The following is an 8869-nucleotide window of genomic DNA, read 5'->3' on the forward strand; positions in this document are numbered from 1 at the left end:
GATCGGCCCAGATTCAATTTGGGTCGTTGGGCTCATATGAGCCAGTGGGCTAATATCAGCATTTTCCTATATATATATATATATATATATATATATATATATATATATATATATATATATATATATATATATATATATATATATATATATATATATATGTATATATATATATATATATGTATATATATATATATATATATATATATATATATATATATATATATATATATATATATATATATATATATATATATATATATATATATATATATATAGGAAAAAGTTTAACATGTAGAATTACATATACACCTCAAAACTCCATAAAAAAATGTTGTCTAATTGGTCATCTCGACATCAAGATGTAGGAATATGACAGAAAAAAAGATTTTGAGTCCCATAAATAGTGCATCTCGCAACACATTATCTAGACTGTCCATTTTCGAGTCCCATAAATAGTGCATCTCGCAACACATTATCTAGACTGTCCATTTTCAAGATTTTCATATGTTTACAGATTTACTTGATTTTAACCCATTTTTGGAGTTTAAATTTTTATAATTAAATATAAAAATAGATCTTCAGATAATCTTAATAATTTCTTACACCAAAATTACATATTATGATAAAATTTGGAGTTGCACCTCCTTTGGATTGTTTAAGATTGCAACCTTATAGAAATCGCACCCATATATATATATATATATATACTATGGTACGCCGAACGACCTAGATCGAATCTGGGCCGATCTAACAATCACGGATATCCGGACGTGTTTTATTTTTTATTTTTTTTACAAATTAGAATGATTTGAAATTTGGAACGTGCATTCATTAAAAATAGGTGAATCTACGAAAAATATGTTACATGAAAAAATTGATCAAAATACCCCCAAAAAGTTTCAGGGGTATTTTGGTCAATTTTTTAAGGAATTATTTCTTTTATATTTTTATTAGATGCGCCTCACTAATATGTACACATGCTCCAAATTTCGGATCATTCCAATTCATAAAAAAAAATTAAAATTCAAACACTATCGGACGACTGTGACCATCTGATCGGCCCATATTCGATCTAGGCCGTTGGGCATATATTGTAGCGATACGCATAGGGAGTACAAGAACTTTTTCCATATATATATATATAATGCGGTTTGTATAGAGCCTACGCTCTAAACAATCAAATTAGAGCCTACCTTCAAATAATATCGAGAAATGTGGTTTTACTATTGGAAATCTTTGCGATTGCCTTAAAATACATTTTTATATTTATTTATAAAGTTTACAGCTTCAAAAATAGGGTAGATCAACATATCTATGAAAAACTTGAAAATCTTGAAAATTGACAGTCTAAAAATGTATTGCAAAATACATTATTTCCAAAATTTGAAATCCATTTTTTTCTCATGCTCATATATCTTGATGTCAAGGTGATCAATTTGAAGATATTTGGGCATCAAAACAACCTCGTCTAGTAAACCTTTTGAGGTAGGCTCAAATTTGATTGTTTAGAGCCTCGGCTCTATATAATCTTTTCCTCTATATATATATATATATCACCATGTCATCTATCTGCATATAACGAAACCACACTTCTAGACATGTTTGTGGCATTTGTATGACTCCAAAATTTTGCATGCAATCTCTCTTCATCCCAATAATCAACCCCCTAAAAAAAATAAAATTCAATTTGCATATAGATGTGATCAAAATGAGTCCCCTTCAACAATTAATTTAGATCATCCATTTCGTGAATTTCAATATCTAGTCCTTTATGAACTCAAAATCAATTTATTTATTTTTATTATTATTTATATAATGGTAATAAAGTCATCTAAAAATTTGAGAAAGGGAAAACAATCCTTATAAGCCCTAGACCGAAGCATCTTACCAAAATAGGCGGCCTACGTTAATTGGTCTAAAAAACTACTTTCTAGGGTTTGCTTTCAAAATTTGTTTTTTGTGATTGTTCATTGAAATGAAAAGACTGTATATTTAAAAATTGGCAATAAACAAATAGCCTTGACATTGTTTTTTTAGATTGTTTCATTATATTACTATACAAATATTGCATGAATTCATTCCCCATACATGCATACATACATATATTGTATATTGTTATAATATATTAAAAAAACCTCTCACCTCTTGGGCTACCCTTCTCCACTTCTCTATTTTTCTCTTTTTCTCTCTATTTTTCTCTTTTTCTTTTGTTGTCTACACTGAGGTTTTGATTTTGCCAATGCCGACATTAACAATAAATGTATATTCAAAACTCAGAGAAAAAAAAAACGAAATTTAAGTCGGGTCAATCTTGCAAGATAAGGCTCACTAACTCACCATATTTATAACAAAAAGTCTCGACCTTATTTATAAAGTAGGGTCCCAAGATTTTAAAACCCAGTAAAGCAATTGGAAAGAAAGAACTCTTGAGGAAAATCTTTACTATGAAAAAGATAAATGTTCATCTTAATTACTTTAATACCTAAAGTGTGTGGTTTTTATAAGGTTGCAACCTTAAACAATCCAATTTAGGCGTATCTCCAAATTTTATCATGACATATAATTTTGGAGTAAATAATTTTCAGGATTATAAATCTATTTTCATACCTAATTATAAAATTTAAACTCCAAAAATAGTTAAAATCAAGTAGATCTATAGACATATGAAAAACTTGAAAATGGACGGTCTAGATAATATGCTGCAAGATGCACTATTTCTGGGACTCAAAATCCTTTATCTTTTATACTCATACATCTCAATGTTGAGATGATTAATTAGATGGTTTTTTTTAACATTAAAACAAATTTTTCCGATAGGTTTTTAAAATAAACCCTTTTTTTAATCATATTCATCATGGTCATGGTAGTTAGCATTAACAATCTGCAAATTTTAGATCTAAAATTAATCTTCAAAACGGATTTGTGGAAGGAGATTGCACTTAAACAGCTGCAGTTGATGCATTGAATTGAAAACTTCATGTGTTACATGTGAAAATATCTTAATTCAGTGACAACCGAAAGTGGCGCTAGGGCCATCCAAATTAAATTTGGAGGACAAGCACATCAACATTCACTAGCCACATGTTCTTTTACCAAAAAAGTGAAAATAAAAATTTAGATGTGAATGGTATTGATGAGATAAAGTACTTGTACTCTATTTCATATTTGTAGGAATGATGGAGTGCTTTCTTTTTCTTAAGAGGAACTAGATATTATGTAGAGATACAAAGTCAATCACCCACTCTCATTTAAGAGCAAGGAGTGGTTGTTCTCGTTGAGTTCCACTTCTAATATGGGTAGGGGACCCGTTTTTGTTGAGTTCCACTTTTAACATGGGTAGGGGACCCATCCCCGCTGATTGACCCCGAAACAAGTGAACTTTAAATGAAAAAGACTAGCTAACATCATCATTTCAAATGATTGATATATATATATATATATGATCCTATCAGCCCACAGGTTGACAACTATAGTGTCAGCCAATGGTCCAGATTGAATCTAGGCCCAATCCAATAGTCATGACCTCATTTCATATTTGAATTTTTATTTTTATTTTCTACAAACCCAAAGCACTTGAAATTTTGAGCGTCTATTTTTAAAACATGGAAGAGTATAATAAAAATATATAAAAATAATAAATCATAAAATACAAATTGGCCAAAATACCCCAAAAGTTTTTGGAGGTATTTTGGTCAATTTTTATTTTATGAATTATTTTTTTATATTTTTATTGGGTACGCATTAATGAGAAGAAAGAACACCTAAAATTTCAAATGATTTGGATTTGTAGAAAAAAAATAAAAATTCAAATACAAAATGAGGTCGTAACCATCAGGTCGGCCTAGATTCAATCTGGACCGTTGGTTGATACTATAGCAATCAGCCCATGTGGGTATGATCACCTCCCATGTTGTGGTATGGTTTATTATTAACCATCATTGCGTTGTAAAAAAAAAAGAAAAAAAATAAATGGCAAGCCAATATCTTTGGTTTAGATTCACAAATAAATAAATAAATAAACAAATAAATAAATAAATAAATAAATAAAAAGAAGAAAAGAAAGAGTAATTGGGGGAAATTTTGAATAAAATTACCCATGAAAATATATAATATGGGCATAAAATTTTGAAAATTTAGGATCATGCGGTAATTTCAAAAATTATTCTGCTCCATATGTAAATTTGAGAAAAGTTTATATAAGGCATCAACCTTATACTGCAGGAGACCTACCTCAATAACCTACTTGGAAAAGTTTGTTCCAAGCTAGGAAAACCCTCGAATTGGTTGTATTAAAGTTTTAAAAAATATTGATCCGGATAGAAATCGCCTGATCCGGAACCACTTCCTACTAAATATCCAAAACTAGCCGGTTCCCCATGCGACTGCCCGTTCTCCAGTTATGTACCAAACGATCCAGGCCAAACACACCCTCTTTTTTTTCGTTTTTTTTTTACAAGAATACACAATATTATTGCTCAAAAGAGAATTACAACAAGCTCAAATAAAAGGAACAACATAAAGTGCTATGACATGTATAGGTGATACACAATTGATTTCCAATCCGGGCCGGGCACACCCTCCATTTCCCCTTATTATGTTTTTAAAATTTTTAGATATTTTTAATTCAATGGACCCATGCCATGACATTACCTATAGCATGCCATGCGATTTCAATCGTAGCATTTGCTTCCCCAAATTTGCCCTAACAAACCAACACCCCATGCTCCATAGTGGTTGCCTTCCCGTGAATCTCTTAATATAACCGATGTGGAATTTTGTCCCTCACTAACATAAAAAATATTATAATTTTAGAGAGAGATAGAAAAGAGTAAAAAAAGAGCCCGAAATTTGCTTTAGCTTTTTAAGTTCGCCTCATCACATCCAACTCCTTTGATAAATGGAATTGTAAAAAAAAAAAAAAAAATGGTAGTAAGGAAAATGCAAAAAAATTCAAGTGTGAATTTCATAATTCGTATAAGATAAAAGAAAGAAGAATCAAAGGAAAAACAAACTGGTAAAGGGTATGTGACAAAAAGATTAATAAATTAATCAACCAAATAATAGTGTATACCATCAAAAACTTCAAAAAAATTTCACTATATGAGAACCTAGTAATTATTTCTCAAATGTACTAGAAAAATTTGTTACAAGTAAAATTAAATAAAAACGAATATAACAAAAAAAAGAAGAAGGGATATTTGATTTCATTTTTCCCTCTCTCCCTATCTCTCTTTCTATTTTGGATTGGGTTTTCTCTTTACACTTTTTTTCATTCTTTTTTTTTGAACGGTAATGTAGGACTTATCATTAATTCAAATGTAAAATACAAGATGGTCATGCAAAGACACAAGATTACATAAATGAAGTAACCAACAAAAAGGGAGTATGGACTCTTATTTGAGTGTTCAAATTATTGACTTCCTATAATTGATAGCTACCTATTCTTATATCTGAATCCTTAGGGATTTATCTCATGGAGAGATAAGCTTTCTCATTCTTAAAAAGGGTTAGTTTTTTAAGTCCTTGAGTAGTGTTCTAAAGAGATATAATCTCTTGTATTTTCCACACTTGCATAATGTTTTTTTATGAATGAAAGAGAATTTTGCTACGTCGTGGACATAAAGCAACTTGTCGAACCACATAAATCTTTGTGTATCTTCTTTTATTTTTTTGCACTATTTTTCTTTCCCATAATTTTTCTCAAACCTTCATTTTTATTCTCTACACAAATAACCATATTTTTCATCAAATAAGCAGTAATGCAACAAATGCACATCCTTTAAGAAAGATATCAAAGTACTAGTAGATATTTCATGTGTATATTTGATAGAGGTAAAAACTATAGGTCTACCGAGTTTGGGATCTAAAAAACTAATAAAAAGATAATCATGAATGTTCGTAACATATTTTTAATTATGAAAAAAGGTTAACCTTATACTATTGAAGTAAGGTGCACCTAGAACAAAGTATTCGGCTTTTGAAAAACTCTCCAATCTAAATATCTCGAAGATGCATAGATATAAAAAAAAAAAAAAAACTGCTCCGAAAAATAGCTTGTCTTGTAATAAATAATCTGGAACGTCTATTTTCAAAATTTCAAGTTGTTATACATATGCTCGATCCTTGCCACTTTTTTTTTGTATAAGGTTGAGGCTCTAAACAATCAAAGTAAGGCATACTTCTAAATAGTGTCAGAAATATGATTTTTTAGTAGCAAAAATCTTTGTGATGGCTTAAAAATTTATTTTTATATCTAATTATAAAATTTAAAGCTTAAAAAAATAGTGTAGATCAAGCTAATCTATAAACACTTGAAGATATTAAAAATCGACATCCCAGACAATACATTACAAAATGCACTATTTGCTAGACTTGAAATCTACTTTTTTCTACATCTATATGTCTCAAGGTTGAGATGATCGCTTTGAGGGTTTCTCGACATCGAAACAGTCTCTTCTAATAAATTTTTGAGGTGTGCCTTAATTTGATTCTTTAAGGCTTTAACCTTTATATAAACTTCTTCCTTTTGGTGTTCTAAATCTCATAAGGAGAGATGAAACTAGATTTTCAAACCATCATAATATTTTTTATACCAAAACTCCATCTCGAGGCAAGATCGAGGGGTATGCCTTACTTTTATAGTGTAAAAACAACACCTTATACAAACCTCACTATTTAATTATTTTTTGGGATTAAGTTGAAATTTTGGGTATCTATTAAGTACATCTAAAAAATATAAAAAATAATAATTTTTAGAAAATAATTTGACCAAAATATCTCTTATCGTTTCCTGGATATTTTGATCAAATTGTTTTTCATAAATTACCTCTTATAATTTTATTTGCCCAAAAAAATTTCTTGTAGTTCTATTTAGGTGTGCAGAGATTTTGCGACCAATATCAAATTTCATGTCAATCTAACTAGAATAAAAACTTAAAATTATTAAATTGTGACCATCATGTTCTTCCTTCTTATCTACACCCATATAAGCATTGAATGTTTTAAAAAACTCAGATCGGTGAGCCAATCGTTAACCCATAGATTCGTGTTAGATCCTAGGATTGGCAATTTGGATCGGTCCAAATAGATGATATGAAAAATATCAAAAAATAAATAAAATAAAATAAAAATAAAAATAAAAATAGGGGTTTATAAGATAGAGATTAAAAAAAACCTAAAAATATTAGACAATTTTTTAAAAAAAATATCATAAATAGGGACATTTGCCGAACCTATACCTTCCTCAACTGGTCCCGTGAGGGAAACTATCACTTTCTCGAATGCAAGCATTCACCATTAACAACTTGGGGGTGCCAAACTTGTTACCATTTCTCACGAGATTGCGATGGATGGATATTTTAATCTCATTTTAGCAATTCTGGTGACGTCCAGCTCTCTGTGTTTGTTTTTTTTGAAAGTATTCTTTCGTAAAATATTCTTTCAGATTTTGAAAGCGTTCCACTTTTGTTTCACACTTTTCATAAAAATTCAGAAATTAATTTTTCAATAAAAGTTTTCTTTCATTTGTTAAAAATTGGAAGATTAAGTTCCTAAGGGGGTAAGAATTTAATCTTTCATAACTTTTTTGTTGATCACTATTCACTATGTATAATATAAATACACAATATTAATGTTATTAAAATGATATAATATAATATAATATTACTATAATATATATAATATTATATTTTATTTTTATTTTTATTTTATTCATATAATTTATATTATATAGAATATATTGATTATATATTATATGTAATATATAATATTATTATATATTATGTAATATATTAATATTAAATGTAATATTTATATTATAATAAATCTTATATTTATATTATATGTTATATATAATAAATATTAATTTATTTATATATTTATTATACTAAATATATATTAATATTTAATATTATACTAAACATTTTATATAATATATATTTATTATATTATATTATATACTTATATTATGTTATATATTTATATGGTTAATATGTCTATGTTATCAAACACACTACCCAAAACTTTCTTAACATTTCAGCAGTCATCAAACACAATATCCAGAACTTATTTAAACATTTCATAACAAAACATTGAACTTTTCAAAAAATTTAAAAACATTAAACTTTCCATAATATATCTTTTAAAAAACAAATGCGCCCAAAGTTCCAAACTATTTTATTTTCTCCTCCTCAGTGTTCATCCAATTGCTTGGAAAAATCTCCACTAGGTCAGTGCTATCAAGGCGGTCCAAGGTTCAAATCCTCAGACCAGATGCATTCTAGTTGAGAAGGTAGTCCGATCTGTGCATCCTCAAACTACCTTCGGTGTTTCACTCTAAGTGGATACCACTGTCTGAGGTTGTCATCTTCGAACCGCTTCTACTTAGCAATCAGAAGGTGGTCCAATTTGTGCACGTCAGACCGCCTTTTGTATTTAACTCTAAGTAGATACTGTCCTCCAAGGTTGTCATACATGAACTACTTTGACTTAGCAGTTTAGGAGGCAGTTTCGATTTGTGCATCCTCAAACTGCCTTCTGTGGTGGACTTCAATACGGTCTAAAAATGTCATCCTCGGACCACCTTCTGTGTTTCACTCTAAGTGGATACAGCGGCTTGAGGTTGTTATCCTCAAACCACTTCGACTTAGCAGTCCAAAAGGCGGTCTGATGTGTGCACTATCGGACCACCTTTTGTGGTTGACTTCACTCTTGTATGAGGATGTCATCATTGAACCGTTGTGTTTAACTCAAAGTGGACACCACGGTCCGAGGGTTTTGGCCCCATCCATCCCTCGATCTACATAAAATAAAACTATGAAATCCATCCATCTCTCAATTTTGCATCAAATATGACAATCAACATAAGCTT

Source organism: Amborella trichopoda, chromosome 1 (genome assembly GCF_054954075.1).
Source record: "Amborella trichopoda isolate Santa Cruz 75 chromosome 1, AtrichopodaSantaCruz75HAP2 v2.0, whole genome shotgun sequence".
NCBI lineage: Eukaryota > Viridiplantae > Streptophyta > Magnoliopsida > Amborellales > Amborellaceae > Amborella > Amborella trichopoda.